At 46.5% G+C, this 23,923-nt stretch overlaps 1 protein-coding gene across 6 annotated transcripts in view; it reads right to left on the bottom strand.

The window, feature by feature from the left end:
* Window positions 1-23,923, bottom strand: part of CREB5 (cAMP responsive element binding protein 5) — a 423,962-nt gene that overhangs the window by 293,780 nt on the left and 106,259 nt on the right. Inside the window, exon 1 of one of the 6 annotated variants that reach the window (XM_021078568.1) lies at window positions 21,480-21,832. The exons of 4 other annotated variants lie outside the window; for them this stretch is intronic. The gene's annotated coding sequence lies outside the window, so the exon portion shown is untranslated. Of the gene's footprint in view, window positions 1-21,115; window positions 21,833-23,923 lie in introns of those variants that run through there. One more of the 6 variants, XM_021078567.1, reaches the window with a different exon arrangement.

Here is a 23,923-nt window from a genome sequence, read left to right on the forward strand (position 1 = left end):
GGAGCATCCAGCAGCCTCCCATTTCTGCCTCAGGTAGCTCCCCGAAATGCATCTGCCTAGACTGTTATTCCACTGCCTCCAGCCATCCCAGCAGTCTGCACCTTTCTCCACGCCATCCTGCGGCACCCACATCACGTGAGCCACCTCGGGTGTAATTTTAAACGACCATGTGTTCAAAATAAATGCAGACACTTGGCTATGCTGAAAACCAAAAAGTCTTTAAATGCACGTTATAGAAACTTCCTTTGTGTTTTGGTGGTGAAGTTCAGAGCTGTTCTAAACACGTATTGGACTTTGGTTGATTTACCAGAGTCTCTCGAGACCTCATTTTCCTTATCTGAAAACGGCATCAATCCTCCCATCTCACAAGACGATTATGAAGATTAAATCACCCACCCGCACACGATAAACTTACAGTGTAGTCATGGGACATGGGACATGTGTAATACATGGTAGCTGGTACTGCTGGAGGTATAATAACGTAGTCAAACAGTATTACTGGCTTTGGAGGCAAACAAATCAGGCTTAGTTAGACTTCGGATACCTCCACTTACGGGTAAGGTGACCTCAAGCAAGTTACTTAACCACCCTGGGCTTCAGGCTCCTCATCTGTAAAATGGGCATCAGACTGCCACCTTTTAGGGTAGTATAAGGATTAAGTGAAACTAAATAAGATCAAGTGCATAAATACTCCTGAATGGACAAGTAATACTCACAAGCAATTAGTATATACTCAGCACCTGATGAATGTCCGGTAACCAGCGGTAGGGACCACGTGAAATGGTCCTGATGCTGTAAATAATGTTAACAATTTAGAATTGATGACGGACCCTGGACCCTGGAATAGGCTGGAACTGAGCCTTACTCATTACGTGATTCACAGACCCCTGGCTGGTCAGGCCAACACAATGCTGCCTCCTGAAGGTGTCAAATGTTACTGCAAGGAGCTCGAGATGGGAGCTGGATCAGGCCTGGACAGCAGAGACAGGATTCCCACCACTGAGTTTCAGAACTGGGAGGTAATTCTGTATGTGGGAGGTGGGGGGGAGGGGCAGCAAAGATGACATTCCAGGGAAACACACTCCTCGATGGAGTAGAAGAAAAGGAGCAAAAAGAGGAGAAACAGACCCCAAGAAAGGACGGAGTTACAGAGACCATGACCTAGAGCCTTTGCAAAGTCTAAAGGCCTGCATTTCCTACTGTTCTCTTGAGATGGTTCCACATCTTTGGAATAGAGCAAGCTAGAAAGAGTCCCTCATGTGCCCTCTGGGTTCCAGGAGCTTTTCGAGCACTGGTCTGCTGGTTTCTCAGGCCGGCTGCCTGTTACCCAGATGGGAAAACACCCTACAAGGAGTGACTTTCCACGATAAACACTTTGGCAGTTTCCCCTCAAAGTCTCCAGGTCTCCGAGGAAACCCGTTTATGGCTCTGGGCTTGGAACCATGATCTGATCTGACGTGTTTCAATTAAGTTGCAACAATTTCTTTTATTCCCTCTTTTAGAGAAGAAACATGAAGACCATAACCAGGCTTCCAAATGTAAAACTTTGGTGGGACAAAAGATAGTAGGTCCCACAAAGGGAAAAAGAAGCGTGCTGCAGAAGTGGTCGGGCTTCCCGAGGCTGCAAGAGTATCTTCCCTGGGAAACCCATGGTTGCCATGCCAAGACATTTACTTTCCTGTCTTTCTGCCTTCTTCTTTTCATGACTTCACACTCTTTGCTTTTTTGATTTTTAGGGCCGCACCCACGGCATATGGAAGTTCCCAGGCTAGTAGTCAAATTGGAGCTGCACCTGCCAGCCTACACCATAGCCACAGCAACACCAGATCCGAGCCAGGCGTGCGACCTACACCACAGCTCACAGCAACACTGGATCTTTAACCCACTGAGTGAGGCCAGCGATCAAACCTGCACCTTCATGGATCCTAGTTGGATTCGTTTCTGCTGCGCCACAACAGGAGCTCCAATCACACTCTTTCTTCTTGCTTCTTTCTCTTCCCCATTCCCTTCTCTCTCTCCCTCCCTCCTTTCCTTTTTGCCTTCTTCCTTCCTTCTAGTCTTCCCTTCTTTCCTCCTCGTCGTCTTTCCTTCCATCCTTCTCTTCTCTCCCTCCCTCTGTCCACTTTTCCTAAAGCAAATAGCTTAACCTAAGTCTGAAGGGTTTTGATATTTGCAGCCAGCAGAGGACAGAGCCTCTATTTCTGTATCTGGAGATTCATATCCACATCCACAGATTCAATGATCTGCAGACAGAAGTTACGGTGCTGGTGGTCGGGGGCGGGGGCGAGTATGTGGAGAGGAAAAGCAGAGAACACCAAAAAGTTCCAAAAAAGCAAAACCTTGAATTTACCACATACTGCCAACTATTTACATAGTATCTATGGTGTACTGACAACAATTTATACAATATTTACATTGTATGAGGTCTTATAAATAATCAGATGGTTTAAAGAATATGGAGGATGTGCTCAGGTTATGTGCAAATATAATCTACATAAAGGATTTGAGCTGCTTCAGATTTGGGAATCCTCAGAGGTCCTGGAACGAATCCCCTACAGATACTGAGGAAGGGCTCTAGTCCTTCAGAAAGTGTTAATTTGTTATCAAATCAGGCCCAATCTAGCATTCCTAGCAAGGATCACCTTATTGGCAGAGGCTTCACCTTATTTCACTGAATAATTCACCAAGGACTGGGAGGAACCTACGATGGGATCTACGGCGCAGAAGCCTTCTCTAAAGGCAAACTGTGGAGTTTCCTTCGTGGCTCAGAGGTTAACGAACACGACTAGAATCCATGAGGGCATGGGTTCAATCCCTGGCCTCGCTCAAGGAGGTTAAGGATCCGGCGTTGCCATGAGCTGTGGTGTAGGTCGCAGATGCAGCTTGGATCCTGTGTGGTAGGCTGTGTTGTAGCTGTGGTGTAGGCCAATGGCTACAGCTCCTATTCGACCCCTAGCCTGGGAACCTCCATCTTTCAGAGGTGCAGCCCTAAAAAGATTTTTTAAAAAATCGTGGAGCCAAATCAATTTCTACAAAGCAATAAGAAATGCGAGGGAAGTGATGTGGGTCACCAGGATTTTGAGAACTCAAGACTTCACAGTCCAACCAGTTGGATTCAATTTGGGGCTTTGTGACCCTGGGTCAGTCGCTTCATCTCTGTGTTCCTCAGTTTTCTGATCTCTAAAATGGGGGCAATATAGTGCCTGCCTCAGAGGGTTGTCTTGAGGTCTAAATGATTGAATAGGGACGCACCACATAAATGTTGGTTATGATAACCACAAAGGAGGTGTCTGGAAATCCAGGCCGTCTGAATAAGCATAAATGAAGGAAAGCAGGATAAAGGAAAAGAGAAGTGGACGACACAAAGACAGGAAAATATTATCTGAAACGGCTCCTCCTGTTTGAAAATTTGCATATTTTGAGAAAAGTGGATAAAAAAGGAGTGCCCCCCCACTGCCACTGAAATGCCCAGTTGGAAGTGTCATCTATTGTATGAGAGCCCCCACAGCAGTTGGGGGAGAGATTGCCTTAATTGCTACTTCGTTTAAATGGTGTTCTCCCTCCAGCCTAAGTAAAAGAGTCCAGGCGTTCCCCCCCCCCCCATCCACTGGGAGAGGGAGGAGCCCCGAGGGCCCTGGAGGGAGGGGCGGGGCTAAGATGCAGAGGGCAGAGCCTCCATCTGCCCTTCCTAGAAGCCAGGGCCTCCCCATTCTGTGTAATAAAGAGGTCCTTGTCTCTCAGCATACAGAGTAATCTCTGAAAGACTGCCCTCCAATTTGAGAACGAGCCAAGAGCCAGTGGGAAATTCTCTAGCAAATGGGACAGGGAGACAACAATACGAAGGGCGACGGGATCAAAACGCCTCTCTCTTTTTTCTCTTCTAGAAATTCCTATCCCTTAGGCCAGAGGCATTGCTGGTCTGGCATTCTTTTCACCAGAAGTTGTCAGGATAATACTGTTCACAAAGCAGATACAGATTTGCTGTTCCAGGGTTGAGGAACAGGAGCTGGGTCCCCAGAATGTAACTTAAAAACTCCATACCAACAGCAAATGTTGGCGTCCCAAACTTGACCTGCCATTGGGATTTATAAATGTTTGCACTTGGTTTTTTTTAAAAAAGAGATACTGACCCAGCCCATGTAACACCCTTTAGGAGAAGAAGGGGGGAAGGAGGAGGAGGAAGGAGAGAGGGGTGGAAGTGGGGGAGAGGAGGAGAGGGGGAGGGGAGGAAGGAGGGACAAGAACCAACCTCTCAGGGCTTTGGCTCAGCATGGACACTCCACAGTGTGCTCAGGTTGGGTTATTGTACCAGGAAGTAAAAATAGGCACTGGAATTTCAAGCTCCTTTAGAACAGAAGGTTGTCGTTGCCTAATGCAGCCCTAAGCCCATCGAAGGCTTCTTAGAAAATGTCATAAAACGCCGAGCTCAAAAGCCTACGAAAATGTCCTTTAGCCTTTTAGCAATTATGAGTTTCTTATCAAGCAGATTTTAAATCACGACATCCCCAGGAAATCCGTGTGGCACTTTCTGACGTGACTTCTTGATGCTGTGACTTAGGTCACCATTGCCACGTACAGTGCAGGTGTAGATGAAAGGAGAGCAGCTCTGCTGGAAGGGACATAGCCATGACCATAGTTTCTATGCGTCTTTGGGCCCCGAACAAGTTCTGGTCTTAGTGTCCCTTTCGTAACAGGGGACAGTTACTTTTCCTCCTGAGGTTTATTATGTTCATGTATGTCTAAGGTTGAGGAAGCTCGGTTAGGAAAGCATAGTCTTACCTTCATCACACAAGTTCTGAGTTCCCACTTCCTAAGAGGCTGCCTCTCTCAACCTGTGCCCTAATTCAACCACGGGACATGCCACATTATCGCCCTAGCCCTGTGTTCTCAAAAGTAGGAACTTAATCTTACTGTGTGCCAAACACAATTCCAAGTTATTATCTTTTGTTAACTATTTTCTATGAGGTGGGTACTATTATTATTATTTCATTTTACTGATGAGAAAACCAAGGCTGAGGAGTCCCTGTTGTGGCATAGCAGAAATGAATCCAACTAGGAGCCATGAGGATGCGGTTTCCATCCCTAGCCTCACTCAGTGGGTTAAGTATCCAGGATTGCTACGGCTGTGGTGTAGGCCGGCAGCTGTAGCTCCGATTGGACCCTAGCCTGGGAACTTCCATATGCCACAGGTGCAGCCCTAAAAAGCAAAAACAAACAAACAAAAACCAAAAAAACTAAGGCTGAGAGTACAGTAGTTTCCCCATGGCTGCCCAGCTGGGGAAAGCTGGGATTTGAGCACAGACAGCTTGGCTCAGAACGCTGTGCTCTGACCATGATACTGTCCTGAGGCTCAAGTGGACAGAATCACCAGTTTAGCTGAAAGTGCCCACCATGATAAAATATATCTATTTGCAATTGCTTTGGAAGTATATATCCTTCATTTCTTTAAGAAACAAAAAACAAGCAAATACAACCAGAAGCCCTCCTTACCCTAAGCCTGTGTCACTCTTGATGTCTGGGACTCTTCCCCTTGATGTTGTCAGGCTAATCCTGTTTCACCAAGTAGATACAGATTTGCTTTTCCCGGGTTGGGGAGCAGGAGAACTGTATTAGATCTTATTGCTGCAAAAGAAACTACCCCAAATTCAGATTTCATGAAACAGGAACATTTATAATCTCACAGTTTCTCTAAGTCAGGAATGCAGTAGCGATTTAACTTGAGTGACTCTGGCTCAGGGTCTCTCATGAGATTCCATAAAGACGTGAGCTGGGGAGTTCCCGTCGTGGCGCAGTGGTTAACAAATCCGACTGGGAACCATGAGGTTGCGGGTTCGGTTCCTGCCCTTGCTCAGTGGGTTAACGATCCGGCGTTGCCGTGAGCTGTGGTGTAGGTTGCAGACACGGCTTGGATCCAGTGTTGCTGTGGCTCTAGCGTAGGCCGGCAGCTACAGCTCCGATTCGACCCCTAGCCTGGAACCTCCATATGCTGTGGGAACGGCCCAATAAATAGCAAAAGGACCAAAAAAAAAAAAAAAAAAAAAAAAAAAGACGTGAGCTGGGGCCACACTCATCCAATGGATTGACTGGGGAAGGTCTCTTTCCAAGATGTCCCCCATATAGCTGTTTGGGCAGGTGGCCTCATTTCCTGGCCACATGGACCTCTCCACGGGGCTGTGCAAGTGTCCTTCCAAGAGGGCACAGGCTGCTGTCAAACCATACAAAACCCTGCTTCACAAGCAAATGTTGGAGCCTCAAATGCAATGAATAATTTCCCACTGATAAAGTTTTGACTTCAGTTTTTAGTTAGGATCTCGACACTCCTCTCTATTGGCTGACTTCCCGAATTCCTCTGTAAAAGAGAACTTGGAAAAGTCCAACAGATGGTGTTATGTGTTGAATTGCACTCCTCCCCATAGTCACTGGTTAAAGTCCTAACTCCTAGTATCTCAGAATGTGACCTTATTAGGAAACAGGGTTGCCGCAGATGTGTGTAACTACGTAAGTAAGATAGGGTAGAGTGGGGCCCTGACCAATACGACGAATGTTTGAATGGAGAGAGACCCCCCCTCAAACCCCAAATGGGTCTGTTCCCCTTGGAGACCTGCTGTGGACACCCTCTCCTGGAATGTGAAGGCTCAAGTTGGGCAGCAAGAAACCATGGCCTGTGGAAAACAACTGCCCGCACAGATCAACCTCCTACAAGGACTAACTGCTCTCTGCCATGGGACTCAACCCCCTGCCCCTCCCTTGACCTTCCCCTCCTCCTTCTTCATTGTTCCTGCCACAAGTTCCCACCATGAACTCCAGCCACAGATTCTACCACAGATCCTTTATAAGCCTAGCACCTCCTCACAGTCAGGGCTGGTGCCATCTTGAGCTCAGCCAGTGCCCCTTTGATGCCTTAAAAATCTCTCTTGCTCATGGAAACAACCCAAATGTCCATCGACAGATGATTGGATTCGGAAGATGTGGTATATATACACAATGGAATACTACTCAGCCATAAAAAGGATGACATAATGCCATTTGCAGCAACATGGATGGAACTAGAGAATCTCATCCTGAGTGAAATGAGCCAGAAAGACAAAGACAAATACCATATGATATCACTTATAACTGGAATCTAATATCCAGCACAAATGAACATCTCCTCAGAAAAGAAAACATGGACTTGGAGAAGAGACTTGTGGTTGCCTGATGGGAGGGGGAGGGGTGGGAGGGATCAGGAGTTGGGCTTATCAGACACAACTAGAATAGATTTACAAGGAGATCCTGCTGAATAGCATTGAGAACTATGTCTAGATACTCATGTCGCAACAGAAGAAAGGGTGGGGGAAAAACTGTAATTGCAATGTATACATGTAAGGATAACCTGACCCCCTTGCTGTACAGTGGGAAAATAAAAAAAAAAAATCTCTCTCTTGCTTTACCAACTTGGCCTTGGGCATTCCTTCCTCGGCAAACCTAACAGTGTCCTTATAAAAAGGGGAAATTTGGACGGAGACACACTCACATGGAGCACACCACATGAATATGAAGGCAGACCTCCGGGCAATACTTCTGCAGGCCCAGGAACACTCTAAGATTGGGGCAAACCACCAGAACCTAGGAGAAGGGCATGGAACCAATCCTTCCTCATAGCTCTCAGAAGGAATCAACCCTGCTGACACCTTGATCTTGGACTTCCAGCCTTTAAAACTGGGAGACAAAATACATCTCCGTTGTTCTAAGCCACCTAGTTTATGGTATTTTGTTAACAGAAGCCCTAGGAAATTAATATAGAGGGTAAAGGGGAAAAAATTCCCAAACTGGACATCTTTGGTACCAAGAGATCTTTAAAGGACAGGAGGCATGGTTATCTTGCATCCCTGGGTTGACCATGGGGCTTTGCTCAAAAGATTATATTGTCTTTTTCCTGCCACCCATTAAAAAAAAAAAAAAAACCGAAAAACAAAAACCAAAAAACCCATTTGACCTTCCAAAAGTACACTCCCAAGTAAAACTGGCAAAAACTCAGAGTGGACAGTCAAGGTTTCCTGTTCTCGCCCAAGAAAGCAGAAATTGTATTACTCTTTCATGACCACAAGGTATTTCCTAAGCTCATTAAGCACATTTTTCCTGCACAAGATCTTGTCTTAATAAGGCCACCGACACCCCATTCCTCCGGCCTCAGTCATCAGGCAGGATGAAAGGCTGGTGGAGATGAGAGGGGGGCTCTGGAGAGTTCCAACCCTGCTTGTTTATTTTGAGACACACTTGTGCTCCGACATGGGCCATCACAATCGTGGTCAAAGCATTAGGACTCTGAAGAACACAAACAAAGTTAACTGTGGCAAAGGGCCAGGGTAAAGGAAGGGCCAGGGTGAGGCTTTTTTCAGCATCTTACAGGGAGGGCAACTTTGCATAGCCTTTTATATGATAATCACAGCCCCTTCGTCTGTATTGAACTCTGCCCCAAGAAGGAAAAATAAATAAATAAGGCTGACTAATGGCTTGTTTCCCCAGAGGCGGCTTTTTATGGGATCATATGTTTTTTCAGCTTTTCAGTCACAGTTTCCTGCTTGGACGTGAGGAGCCCTTGACATTGGCTGTGGCTTCGTGCAGTCTGGACAGCAGCCCAAGCCACCTCAGAGCAGCTGGAGAGGGGTCCAGCTGGACCACAGCACCTTCCCAGGTCACGGCTATGGCGAACCTGGTCCCCTTTGATGAGCTGCACTCAGCGGCAGGTCTTTCAACACCTTCCAGGTCAAGCATGACTCTCCTTACCCGGTTGTCATGTGGAAGACAAGGGTCGGGTGGACTGGGAGCTTGTGACAAAGAGTCTGGAGGCATTCAAAAGCAGGAACAGCGACTCTGAACTGCTCTTGTTCCTGTTCTGTTCCCCATTGCTCCTTCCAGTGTCAGAGAGGCTTTCTGGAATTGGACTGCCTTGAGTTTTCAAATCCCAGCTCTGCCACTGGGTGACTAAGAACAAGTAGCTGAATTTCTGAGCTTCCTTTCTTAGCGGCAAAACTGTTAGGCGATACCCGCCTTATGGACCTCTTATCAGGGTAAGAGATAATGTCTGTAGGACACCTGGCAGGTCGTGTAGTGCTAAGCAAGAAGTAGCCAGCACTGTGACCCAGTGTCCCACACACCCCCACCCTCAAGGCAACTTCCCTGGAGGATTACTCTACAGAAAGGTAATACAAAGCGTGTTGGAGCTGATATCCTGAAGTTGGGCCGAGTTAACAAACAAGCACCAACCACAGTCCTCCAGCTCCCTCTATGCAGCTTTCACTTTATTTCACTGCTTTTGAGTGGGAGGAAATTATTCTGGAATGCTTTCCATTTTGTTCTCCCTTTGAGAGGGTCACAGCACAAAGGGAATCAGGATGGAAGAAGGGAGAGAGACAAATGTGTGTTCTTGATTCTTCCCACCTTGGCTGGGTGGATTGAGGGAAGGGAGAGGTTGATTAACATGCACCACCCTCTTGGTCTTGGATAATTGCAGTTTAATTATACTTAGGGCAGTGCTTTTATCATATTAAATTTGGGGAAGAGTCACAAGATGAGTCATGGAAAAATTTTTGATAAAATTATGGAAACTTGGGACATCTGTGATTTTTTTTTTCTTCCTCGCCTCACTCCTTTCCTACTCTCCTGATCCACCCTTTTCTGCTGCCAGCAGGGCTCCCTGCAGAGAGGCATGCTGAGGAGGCTCCCTCCTGCTGGCAGCCTGACTCCCTGGGCCTCAGGTTTTGCTGAGCCTCACAATCAACCTCTTCCCTGCATTCTGGCAATACTGGAACCCATCTCCTTCCAGGGGGCCAGCTGGGCACACACTGAAGTTAGGGAACCAGCTGCATGCTTCAGACCAGAGTCTTCCAGGGGCTCCCATAGAAGAATCAGGAATCTGTGGCCTTTTCTTATCAATCCCATTCCTCTGCCTCCACGTTGGTTACATCAAAAGGACTAAGCTGTTTCCTTGGTTATGGGGACTTACTGAAAAGACACTTGATGCTCTCCCCTCTCATTGCCTCTCTGAGATCCAGCCTGGAAGTGAAAGGCCATATATAACCTATAGAGTTGTACAGGTTCCCCAAAGAGTTTCTGAGCTGGATAGGGTCAGAGGAGGGCCAAAGAAGGGAGAGAAATAGCATTTTCATCCTTTCCAGAGGAACGCACCGATTCTGCAATAGCAAGGCTTTTTTTTAAACCAAAGACATTTGTTAAGGTAATAATAATTACAATCACAACCACTTTTATAGCACTCTGAAGCTGATGCACTACTTTCACATAATTTAGCATCAAAATGCTATGTACTCTAGATGTCACAGTATCCTCAGAAACCACCCGCTGGCTAACTTTTTGCGTCATGGAAATATTCCCTTTGACAACTGCAGAACAACTGGTGCTGACTCATTAAGGCCATAGCAGGAAGACCTGCTCACCTGAAGACAGAAACTATGGGCCCGAGTTTCAAGAAATCTTTGGACACATTCAAAATATCCTGAAGTGACAGTACGTTCAAAGAGAGTAGGGGTAGAGAGTTCCCGCTGTGGTGCCGTGGGTTAAGGATCCAGCATTGCTGCAGCTGTGGCATAGGGCACAGCTGAAGCTCAGATGGGAGCCCTGGCCTGGGAGTGCAGGCCACGAGTGCAGCCAAAAAACAAAGAGAGAAAGAGTGGAACAAAAGTCAACACAGCTCTGACATGAATAGACAAAACATACTTTCTGTTTGTTAAGTATATTCTCAGAGTTCCCTTCATGGCTCAGCAGTTAACAAACCCAACTAGTATCCATAAGTTCGTGGGTTTGATCCCTGGCCTTGCTCAGCGGGTTAAGGATCTGGTGTTGCTATGAGCTGTGCTGCCGGTCACAGACGTGGCTTGGATCCCGTGTCGCTATGGCTGTGGTGTAGCCAGCAGCTACAGCCCCAATGGACCCCTAGCCTGGGAACCTCCATGTGCAGTGGGTGCAGCCCTAAAAAAAAAAAAAAAAGCAAAAATAAGTAAGTAAATAAATAAATAAATAGTATATTCTGAATGCAAGGCAACTTTCTAGGCCCTTTACCTATAATTATGCCTAAATTTCACCATAAAAGGTAGATAGAAAGGGAGGCTCAGAAAAGCTGGGTGACTTGGTAAAGTCACAAAACCAATAAGTCAAGGTATCTCCAGCTCTTTCCATTGCAGTCATGCAAAGTCAGTTCCAAAGGATTATGGCTCCATGGGATGTTAACAGCTTTTCCACAGAAAGAAAAGCATTCTGGGGTCAAATACTAAGTTAGAAAAAAGGTGGGATGAACAAAGTTTCTTTCACGCAGGACCCCTTGAAGGCTTTAAAATTCAATGCACATTGTGAATCCCCAAGAGAAGCTGGTAAGATTAAAGGATAAGTGAATGTCACGACAGAGGAATTCTCAGAGAACAGTGGTTTTCAAAGTTCAGTCCCCAGGCCAGCAGCATCAGCATTACTTTGGGACTCGCCACACCCAGACTTAGCAAATCAGTCTGGAGTGGGGCCCCAGAATTTGTCTTTTTAGCAAGTCCCCAGGTGATGCCGGTGATGTGGGTGATTCTGAGGCCGCATATGTCCTCAGGAGTAGTTTCCCAGGAAAGGCATTTCCGTAAACCCAGGAATAGAAGTACTTGTGTGCCCCTGACCTTTGGCTATTTGGTTCCAGTAGCAAAGGGAAAAACAGAGGGACAGGTTTCCACTGGGGGCAGAAGGTTGCTTTTTCAGCTCTTACTTAGGAAGGGATAATAGTAGCTGTGGTTGTGATGGTTTCAAACTAGTTTCTGGAAGAAGCTGGAAAAGCCCATTTCAGCATGCCTCAAGGCAACTGGCCAAGGTATATGACAAGTCTCAGCTCTAACTCCCTAATGAGTTGCCCTCTTTTTTTTTTTTTTTTTTTTTTTTGTCTTTTTGCCTTTTCTAGGGCCGCTCCCCCTGCATATGGAGGGTCCAATCAGAGCTGTAGCCACTGGCCTACGCCAGAGCCATAGCAACACGGATCTGAGCCTTGTCTGTGACCTATACACAGCTCACGGCAATGCCAGATCCTTAACCCACTGAGCAAGGCCAGGGATCGAACCCACAACCTCATGGTACCCAGTCGGATTCGTTAACCACTGCGCCACAACGGGAATTCCGAGTTGTCCTCTTTTTTTTTTTTTTTTTTTTTTTTTTTTTTTTTTTTTTTTTTTTTTTTTTTTTCTGCTTCCAATCTTTATTTATTCTGATTGTTGTCCTCTTTTGATACAAGGTAAAGAGTCAATATTCTGCCTCCATCATGGATCTAACATTTCCCAGCTTTCCCATCCTTGGGGGTGTTGCGTAGAGCCTGTGTCCAGATGTTAAGCAACAGCTGTCACGTAAGTAATGAAGTATGGATAAATTAGACGCCACAAGGAGATAATGGAGGGCTTCACTAGGTCTGTGATATCCATAACAAAAAAGAAAACAAGAATGAGTGAACTGTGTGGTTCAGGGCCTGTGCTCCAAGCTGGCGTGGACTTGTGCACATACTCATATTGCCTCCCAGAGCCCTATTCCAGAAGGACTGGGAAGGCCAGCAAGCAGCACCTCTTTTGTGTACATCGGGCCTTGAAATGGCCAGCGTGGTCAGCCCGCACAGCCATGCGGACTGTTCTCTCCAATCACTCCAAACTTGCCTAAACCATGAACTCAACCTTGATGCTTGATCTGCCCAAAAGAAGGTTCATTTTTCTCTACCAACAATGTTCTTCAGAAAGAACTGAAGAACAGGTGATTCTCAACACGCAGATGCCAGAGGAAGTTCATCTTCCAAGAAGCTACTCAAATGCCAAGGAAGACGAGGGGAGATGGAATCTGGTGGGACGAGCAATTTTGTGGATAAGTAACTGAGGAACAGGTGACCATGTTCTAAAGATGTTAAGGTTTAATATCAATTCATCCCATGGGAACTTCTATTCCATTGCTCAGAAGGGAGCATCCTTGAACATTTTTTCTGACCTGGAAGTCAGCCTTGCCAACATCTGCCAAACCTCCCTAAAAATAAATAGTGGAGATACTCACTACCTGGGCTGTGAAAGGAAACACTGGGGAAGCCCTGAGATTATGGATTTATATAAGAATCACCTGTAACAACAGACGACTATCTCCTGCCGGGTATGGACCGTAGACACCAAACCCACCTCTGAGTTTTGACTAAAGCCTTCGGAAGGTTTTAGTCTGTTGGCCCACTGCAGTGATGGAAGGGACTTCTGAGTCACAACTACCAGGAAAAATTATGGGCCTAGAGCATTTGCTTAATTTCCCATCCCAGATTTGGCACGAAAGTCTCAGCAGCCTCTGATCCCTGAGTATATGTCTAGTGAAGAATTACGAGCAGCACTGCATACACATTACAGAGCCTAACACAGGAAGTTTCATTTATCATCAATAACACCTTATGTGATAAATAATTATCACCATTTTACAGGTGAGAAGACTGAGTCTCACAATGTTAGGCTACTTAATCTACCAAACCTACCACTCTCCCCATCTCACACACACACACATACAAAATACTGCACTAGGAAATCCCTAGCTTAGCCCTATTATACTATTATGGCACAAAACTCTTGCTAGCATTTTAAGTGATATCTTATTGAATCCCAATGAGTTACACATATAAAACTTTGCTGAATGAATAGCCGAATTTCTCATTCAAAGCCTTCTTGCTTTTTTTTTTTTTTTTTCCTTTTTCAGCCAAAGCTGCAGCATATGGAAGTTCCTGGGTAAAGGATCAAATCTAAGCTGCACTTGGATTGCTGCAGAGGTGCAGCTTAAAAAAAAAAAGAGAGAGAGAGATCAAAATGTAGTTTCCAGGGGGTTCCTGCTATGGCATAGTAGGTTAAGGATCTGACTGCAGAGGTTGGGTTACTGCAAAGTGGGTATACTCACTACCTGGGTTGTGAAAGGAAACATTGGGGAAACCCTGGGATTTTGGATTTATATAAAATAAATCAGGCAGCCAAAAAAAAAAAAGAAAAGAATCCAAGCCACAGCTGCAACCTACACCACAGCTGCAGCAACACCAGATCCTCAACCCACTGAGCTGGGCCGGGGATTATACTCATGTCTCAGCAGCAATCCGAGCTCCTGCAGAGACAATGCCAGATCCTTAACCCATTATCCACAGCAGGAACTCCCTCCCAAAGCTTTCTTGCTCTGAATTCATGATTCTCTACATAGTATGGCTATTAACCAATAACTATGCTATTGGGTATTTTTCATCCTTCATCATCCTAGATCCCCAAGGAATTAGCAAATTCCTTGAAAGAAAATGGATACTGAAACTCGTTAAGAGATCTCGCTCTTAAAGTGCCACTGAAAGCACTTCAGCTCTCCTTGCCTTGGATAAACCAGGTAACGTAATCTTGCTGCATGAAGACATTCGCTCATGTGTTTATGTTCATTCATTCACCCGGTCCAGTAATTCTTCATGTGGTTTCTCCCACGTGTGAGGTAACAGCGCCCGAGTGATGGGAGGGGGTGGGCACTGCCTTGCCACAACTTGGCGGACCATCCAGGGAGAGAGAGGATGCAGCAAATTGAAGAGCATGAACGGGACAGGCAGAAGTGCCATAAAAAGTGCTTGAAGAGCAACGGGGGGATTCAGGGGAGGGCAAGACTGCATCACGGGAAGGGGAATCAGCAAAGGCTTCAGGGGTGGGTTGGGTTTGGTCAAAGATGGGGGTGGGGGAAACCTCCCTGTGATGATAGCTGTGTGGGCAAAAGCACGGTGAGGTGGCAAAGCCACAGACAGGCTCAGGGAAGGGAGCTTTATTTTCCTGGAGCAGAAAGGACAAGAGAGAAAATAACGCAAAAGAGAAAACTGGTAAATTAGGTCAAGGTCAGGTCATGGAGAACAGGCAGCTAAATGGAGCAGCCACAGCCCTTGCTGGTTCCACTGTACATGCGATCCCGGAGGAGCTCAGACCCCTCAAGAAAGCCTAACTTCCCCTCATGCTCTTAGGCTAGCAGCTCCCCTACGAGAACATAGTCTTAGCACCTGGCCCACTGAGCACAGCACCTGGGACATATTAAGCCTCAATAAAGGTTTGTTTGCTTGAATTGGGAGGATATAATAGAAACATTTCCAGCGGTGAAAGTTGGGGGTGGAGGGAAAGTACATGGCAAAGCTTTCCTTTAAAATCCAAAGTTTAGGAGGTCCTGCTGTGGCTCAGCAGGTTAAGAATCTGACTAGTATCCATGAGGAAGTAGGTTGGATCCCTGGTCTCACTCAGTGGGTTAAGGATCCAGTGTTGCCACAAGCTACAGCATAAGTCATAAATGTGGCTCAGATCCTACACTGCTGTGGTGCAGGCCAGCAGCTGCAGCTCCAGTTTGACCCCTAGCCCAGGAACTTCCATATGCCATAGGTGCAGCCATAAAAAGAATTAATTAATTAAATCCAAAGTTTAAATATAGAACCTGACCACAGCCTATGCACAAGCCATTACTCCTTATCCTCCTGCTCAAACTCCTATGACCCCCCAAAAATAATGGCATGGCAACCCCCCGGAATCCCAAGGCAGTGCCTTCAGAGACCCTAGCAGCCTTCTCCTAAGTGAGTTCTCCCCATGGCCAGTCACTCAAGCAGGCATTGCTCCATTAGAATCTAATGTAAGCTCCAAGTGCAACTCCACTCGGAGAATGTTCATTTCACTCAAGGAAAGCGGTGGTCACTAGGGCCAGGCATGGAAGGACATTTCCTATAGCAGGAGGACCTTACTCACAAAACACCAGAGATGAGAGGATGGCCCCAGGTCTGGTTTGGACCAAGAATTACGTATTTTGGGGAGTAGGGCAGTGGTGGTGGATTGCATGGTCTTGGTGACGTTGGAAAATGCATTATGGAGAGAAGCTGCTTTGTTCCCTGAGGTTTCAGGGCCAGCGGTGCTGCTGCAGCCACAGCTATAGAACATGGAAGAATCTGAGGCTGAGACTGGAGGCTGTGAGAAGAATTTTTAAAGAGCAGGATAGAGTGATGTAGTCAAGCTTTCTTTCATGCATCTGGGCAGATCACGCACAGTATGATATTTAGCAAAGCTTCCACTGACCTTTTTTTTTTTTTTTAGTAAATTACTATGTATGTTAAAATATACATGTATCATAAGGAAAAAAAGATGGGAAGAGACAGTCTGAAGTTGTAGGAGGCATATGAATTTTCCAGCTGATAGTCCTATGTACCAATACTGAATCTGTAACTTCCTAGCTTTGTGGCCTTCAGCAAATTATTTAAACTCTTAAGACTCTTAAGCTTTAACTTATTATGTTAAATGAAGGTAAGAACATTTACCTCATAAGATCATTACAATGATGAGGGAATAATGTAAACAAAACTTCTAGCATCATGCCTGACAGATAGTAGAGTAGAAACCTATAAATGGAAGGGAGTGAATTTTATTCTTACTAGTTCACAATCTCAGTGTCTCACAGTTTGGTCTAAATTTGTATAAAATGGGCTCTTCAGATATTCCAAACTCAGTTTCCAGAGAATCATGGAGACTGTGAGTTGGAAAGAAATTTAGGAGCCATATAACCCAACATGGATGTCATCCTAAAGGATAAATGAATGTCCTTTCCTGAAACATCTTCCTGGCACCCAAGCTCTCTCTGTGTCCCCAAACCAGCCCTTATTTATATGGTCAGAAAGACAGGATTCTGGAGAGGGAGGACCATGGGCGTGCTCTGAAGAATGCCAAAGGAGAGTCACAAATGCATGACTTCTCTGTGGAAGGTAAAAGAAATCCAGTCATTTGGGAAAGGCTATTGCTGTTTTAAAAAGCTATTAAATACAGTGATTGACACAGTAGAAGGGGTTACAAATAAACAATAAATCATGCAATTATTACTGTTTGAATTTTGGCAAGATAATAAAAAGAGCAGGGGTATAATCAGGAAATAATAGAAAAGATCTGCAAGGCACCCCTGCAATTAGTGATAAACAGAACTTGGCTCCGAGTTGAAGCCCCAATATGGCTCTCATTAAAGAGCCTTGGGACCTGTTCCTGGGGCAGACCTCTGCTAGCTTGGGGAGAAGTGAGGTAACCAAAATGTCAGTGCACCCCCCCCATATTCAGATAATCTTTTACTATAGTATTATAACCACCTGGCCTGAAATGACTACCTTATGCCGAGGGAAGACCAATCCACGGTCTTCCGAAAGTCTAATTGAGATGTTTCCTGTTCTCAGCTTTTTGACTCTTTCCATTGTAATGCCATAAACACACACACACACACACACACACACACACACACACACAGAGAGAGAGAGAGAGAGAGAGAGGCATTTTGCAATGGGTGCCTTCATTTCTTTTTTTCCTTCCCCCTTTCCTTTCACCTTCTTTTATTAATGGTACCTCTTAGAGAGATAAATGCTCCCACACAAGTGATACCACTTAAACAGATAAATAGTCCATACTGGAGAGACACAGAGAGCATGAGAGAAAACCCTGTCTTATTAGACTGGAAACAGACACACTATATTAATGCAAAAAAAAAAAAAATCAGCATATGGTTCTAATAGGCTTTCTTAAAATGATTTATCAGCTGTGATTAAGCCCTCAACCAGCATGTCTATCTTCATAAATAAAGCAAGAGTGTACCTTGCTCTCAAATGTATCTGCACTATCTTATTACCCAGCCCTGCGCAGGGCATTCTACTTACAACGCGGCTCTGGGGAGCCAAGTATTTGTGTGTAATCACAGAGTGTGTGCTCTAAAGAGACTGCCAAGATTTAGGACTCTTATCTCCGCGATAGTCTTACTAAAAATCCATTACAATGAAGGTTTATCCCCTCTCTCTGTGCCATGGAGCTCGGCACTGCTGAAATATGAACAGGTCATTAAAAGGATATGCCTGATTTTACAGCGAGCCCAGTGACACAGAATCACCAAACAGCTGTTGGGCAAGGCATCTGGCACAAAGAGCAGGTTACCTCTGCCAGGGGGGTGTGGAAAAGGGGGACCACTTTAAGAATCAGCATTGGCCTTTCTTCTTTTCCATGGAAAGGCAAGATGAATGCAAGTATTAGTCATTTTGGTCCAGACTTCATTCTCCGACTGGCTATGTCCAATGGTCTCAGCGGCACACATGAAAGGGGCTTCACCAACACCCTGGGCGGGGGATGAGGAAGTTGGGGCGGGACTTCTAAAAGCAGAGGAGGAACTGGGTGAAGGAGGGTGAGTGCAGGGAGCCATAACAGGACGCCGAGCCAACCATTTCATGCTCAGAGAGCACGGCTCTGCTGGAGTCGTGTTTACTCTTTGATTAAAAGCCAGTACATCCAGGAGGATGAGCTGAACAAGTCCCATGAAGCATCAAAGGAAAGTCTTTTAGTAGCTAACTTCCTTTCTAGCCATTCCTGACATACACACGCAGCCCCATGCAGAGTCTCCCTTCTAACGCCCACCTGTACCCGTACGCAATGATCAGAGGCACGGAGGATGTCCCCTGCTCTATGGGAGCATCTCGGGCTTTTCTCTACATGTCCCCTTGCAGTTTGAGACAGAAATGTGCGATTTCGGGTTCTTTAAAGGCAGCAAACCACTGCTACCCAATCGAGGCAAGTTTGCTGCGGCATTGTGAGAGTCTGTCAAGAGGCAGAAGATGTTGGGAAGGATAAAATGCAAACTCTCTGAAGAGGAAACAGTGCTTGGGCTATTCCATCCATGCTATTTTTTCTGTAAACTACACCAGTCCTTTGTATCAGGGGTAGCAGCACGGGTAGCTGTAGTCTGAGTGTTAGACTCCATCAGAAGAATGGCAGGAAGGAGCTCAAAGCAGCTCCTCTCTTGCGATCACCGGCTGCATCCCTGGGCCTGGCCAGCTGTCGGGCAATATGTGCTTCTGGTCACAAGGGGGTCCATGGGAGGGGGTGTGTGTTTGGATCTGGGTGAATCCATCACCGCTAATGGAAAATCACCCCTAGGTTCACACCCAGCTGCTGGGCACATGGGGCGTGTCGCCTTCGCTACCGGAGGGCAGCAGGTAGCTATACTTGAACATCAAATGTCTGTCAAGCTGGTGGTGAAGGGGACACTGTAGGCAGTGCTAGCAAAGGTCAGGAAGGCGAGGACTTATTCACAAAGCCTGATGGCCGCTTTGCCTAAAACCTGTACTCATGGCCGTGGGCATGACTCTGATGCAAATAAAGGGAAACATCTAGCAGAGACCTGGAACAAGGAGCTATTCCTCTCCTGCTGCTGGGCAGGGGAGAGACGCTTTTGCAGGCAGTGAGGTCACCGCTGTCTCACTGTCTCTGTAAAACTGCACTTGGGTTTCTGTTCCCAGGACCCTTTAAGGACATTTCTTTCGGTCACCATCAGAAAGAACATTCCAGGTGGGATACCGCAGTGATACGTGAATCTGATGCTGTCTACCTAGGACTTAGCTTTACTATCTATGCTCTGGATCTCAGTGTAATTGATCAAACATGTGTATGTTTATAACTCTACGGTAGTTACCAGTGAGAAGATGAAAAGTCACGCATGGCTTTTAGGGAGAGATGGGATGCAGTCTGGATTTCTTGCTCTCATTCTGAATTCAGACAACGCTCTGTGCTACTTCTCGATCCACGCCAGGGCTGTTGTGATTAGCCTAGGAAGTGCGGGAAGGCCACTTTCAGGAGGCCCACGGCACAGACACCTGACAGTGCACGTCATACTTTGACACAACTCACCACAAAAGGGACCGCCAGAACACTGGGCCATCTTGTTCCCTTCTGGCCATGTGGGGACCAACCCAATGGGGCTGGAAAGTGGGGCTCACGCCCGTTCTCCATTTGAGAACACTGCGGGTTCCGGGCTCGCCCCGGAAAAGACAGGGATGCCTGGACCAACTGTGCCAAAGAATCCAGCAATAGCCTCACGTTCACAAATCCTCCAGGTTTCCAAGCTCTCGGCGCATAAGTAATCGCACGGGGTGAAGGCAGGAAGGGGAAGACATCTTTGAGAGCGGCTGTGATTCAAATGCCTGGCAAGGCATCATCTGCAGTCAATCAACCCGACTAGCACACACAACAGGAACGCTTTTCTTCTTTGGGGACAGGACTGCTGACAGAGCCCAAATAAGCCCCCACCCAACCACAAAGCCACAGAGAAAGGTGGCGCCCGGCCCCGACTCAGGCAGGATTCAGTCAGCACTGTGATCAACTTTCAAAGTTTTCCGGTAACAGATGGTGCACTCAGCCCACAACTCAGATCCCAGGGATGCCTGCGGCTGCACCCACATGAAACCCCCAATGTGGGGTTTGCCCCACTTCACAAAGACTGGGGCCGCCCCCATGGTATCAGACAATAAGGGAGAGTTGCAGGTGGGACAATCCGTCCTTCTAGCTGCAACACTGTCCAATAAAACATTCACCTTCAGGTCAAAAGTCAAAATATCATCTACATACACAACAATCTGATGCTGCCAACACTGCTGAGTTTTATTGGGAAATATGTGCTCAGAGGGGATGCTGACCATAAAGCCCTTTGGCCATTCCATTTCACTCTCGAGTCCAAAATGAGAAACTGGCCCCATCATGTAGAAGAGGCACAGGTTCAAACAGGCTAAAAATAGCCTTTAATATCCCAGGAGGCAAAGAGCAAAGCGAAACCAGACGGTGTTCTGGAGAAGTCTGCAGCCCACATCCCATCCCACCTGAGATGCGAGGGTGATCGCAGAGCACCAGTGAGGAGCCCACAGGTGACACTGTGCCCGGAAAGGGTCTGAGCCCTTCTCCAATCCAATCAGCTTGTCAGCCTCTCCCGGTCAGCAGGACAGCCAGTTCTCCAAAGTGTAGGAATGCAGTATGGGTGGGGGGAGTCTGCCATGGCAGAAGCTTTCCTAGGCTTTGGCGTTTGGGTGGTATTTGGGTTAAGAACAAGGCAAGTGTCCCTCCAAGATCCTGGTGCTAAAATCAGTCACCGCACCCCAGGTTTGAGTCAATAGCCAACATACTGGAAATAAGGCCCGGAGGAATGCTTGGAATCCCAGTTCCTGCCCGCAGCCTTATCAATATGGAAATAACTTAACAACACACAAATGCTAAAGTGAGGTTCTCAGAGTAAATCACTCCCATACCTGCTCCCAACCATACTTAACATTCACCTGGATTTACGAGAAGATGGAAGCAGGGACTCTTGCAATTACTATTTTCCTTTTCTCTTTGCACCATGTCACTGTTTTTTTCTCACGGTGAGGGGCCCAGGTAAGCGAGTCTCAGCTGCAGATGCTCAGCGCCTCGAACATTTGGACCAATTTTCTAAATGCGAGTGTGGTTGTTTGCCCAGAACGGAAGCTTCATCTTTTAGTCATTTTGTTTTAAGCTGGCCCAGAAAATAGATCTGTTTTCCTGCTCTGCCTTCAGGAGCATTAATGTGGGGCCTCAAGGAGGACAGGACGTGCTCCTCTGCAGATGCCAAAGCCTCCTGCCCCAGGTACACGCTGCCCTGGCGGGTCCTGAATTACTCACAGCTGGAAATGGACGCCTTCGGAGAGTGTCCCGTCGCTGCTCAGATCCCGCTTGTTAATGCCTTGAAATCCCCGCCTGGCTTGCCTGCCTCGGGACAGGTAAGGAGTGCACAGAAGAATCACCCCTAAGAGAAAGTCTCCAGCTGGGAAAAGCTGCCCTTTCCTCAGCCCTTAAAGCTGAGCTTTGTAACTGGTTTAGCGAGGAGGGGCCTCCTGGCCAAATCATTCAATCAGGCTACTTTTTAGCTACAAGTAGGACCACCTGATGGGAAAGCGACCAAAGAAGCCATCCTCCCAACTCCAGTCTGGGTTGGCTACGGTGGCTGGGGAACTCCAGGGCACCACTGTGTTTTTAGCTATTGTTTGTTTCTCAGTTTTTTTTTTTTTTTTTTTTTTAGGGCCACTCCCCATCCCACCCCCATCCCTGCTTTGGACCTTTCAGATGCATTCTATGCACAGAATATCCTAGAATCAAGACCATGTTTAACAGCTCCCAGTGCACCCCCCCTTTCTACCTATAATATCCCACGTGAACCCCTCTACCTTTTAACACTGACGATGTTTGGAAGATCATTCAACGTAACCACAAGTGAGAGGTAAACACATTCAAGAACAAATTTTTTTTTTTTTTTTTTTTTTTTTTTGGTCTTTTTAGGGCCACACCATCAGCGTATGGAAATTCCCACGCCAGAGGTCAAATCAGAGCTGTAGCTGTCGGCCTATACCTCAGCCACAGCAATGTCAGATCCGAGCCACGTCTGCGACCTACACCACAGCTCACGGCAACGCCGGATCCTTAACCCACTGAGCAAGGCCAGGGATTGAACGGGAGTTCTCATGGATATTAGTCAGGTTCATTACCGCTGAGCCACGATGGGAACTCTGAGAACAATTTTTTTTGTTTGTTTACATGTAAACATTCAGTTTATTTTTACGTAGTAAAATTAAAATTCTGCAATAATAGTACTTTCTTTAAAGTTGGGTTAACCCCTGCCCGGCTAGCTCGGTCGGTAGAGCATGAGACTCTTGAAGTTGGGTTAGTGGACAAAATATTTGCTTGGAATTCATGTCAATGACTCCCTAGGAAGTGATGATGGGCTGGACTTGAGGGGACAGAAACGGAAATAAAGAGATGACATGAGGACTCCATCCTGAGGACGTTGATGGGACGCAGTGAGTGGGGAGAAGAGAGGAGGGAGGCACAGCTCCTGTGGGGGAGGAACGATGCCTCCGACAGACCAGGGCAGGCCGCCTTGGCCGTGACTTTGTACAGGAAAGCCTTGAGCACAGTTGTGAGCAGGCTGTGCCAGAAACGGTAGCTCCAAGTACACTCAAATGAGAATGCTGGCAACAGCTGGAGATCAGAGCCTACTCTTCACGGTAAAGACTAGATGCACAGATAAAGGAACTCACTCTCGGAGTGGTGCTGATGGTTAAGCCATGAGAATGTCTGAGTTTGCTGAAGAGAAAGTGTAAACGGAAAATACCTGAGAGTGGATAGAGCCAAAGAGGAGGAGGCAGAAAGAGCACAGAGAGGCAGGAGAAGAGCCAGAACTTTGACCCCCACCACTGCTCCTCCTTAGTGAACGCCTATCAATTCCTTTTGTCTCTCTCAACAGCTTATTCTTCTGAATTTAAAATGGGGAACATAACATTGCCATCACTGCCTATAATTATTCCCTGTTAACTAAGAGACCAAAATCGAACTTTTTTTTTTTTTTTTTGCTTTTGCTTTTTAGGGCCACACCCACGGCATATGGAGGTTCCCAGGCTAGGGGTCTAATCGGAGCTTTGTAACTGGAGCTACAGCTGCCAGCCTATGCCAGAGCCACAGCAACATGGGATCCGAGCCACGTCTGCGACCTACACCACAGCTCACGGCAACACCGATCTTTAACTCATTAAGTGAGGCCAGTGATCGAACCTGCAACCTCATGGTTCCTAGTCGGATTTGTTTCCACTGTGCCATGACGGGAACTTCGCAAAATATCAGATGGGAGCCTGAATATGCCTCCTGATATATAAATGCTTTATTACCATATCCAATCACAACTGAACAGAAGAAAATACTGGTGGAAGAAAATACGATTTTATTCTGCAATGCTTCCAACACTCGTAGAGGTCCCCAAAATCAATGCCAAGTTTCCTCTAGCAATTTTCATGTTGTATCTTAAGCAGGACCCAATCCTCCGATCTCTTCTACTCCATAGCTTCAAATGGAAACATCAGTAATTCATAACTGAATACCTATCACAGCACAAAATGAATGCAAAACTTTCTAATTCAAACTTTAGCCTCTGAAACCTTGTAATCGGTTCTCCAAAAGACCTCAGGCAGAACAGATGCCCTGTGATAGCAAATATAAATTAAACCTATGACCGAAAAACTAAAACACTTCATAATGAACTCAGAGAATAATAAAACCTGCCACTCAGAGGCGAAGAG

Source organism: Sus scrofa, chromosome 18 (genome assembly GCF_000003025.6).
Source record: "Sus scrofa isolate TJ Tabasco breed Duroc chromosome 18, Sscrofa11.1, whole genome shotgun sequence".
In the NCBI taxonomy this organism is placed as follows: domain Eukaryota; kingdom Metazoa; phylum Chordata; class Mammalia; order Artiodactyla; family Suidae; genus Sus; species Sus scrofa.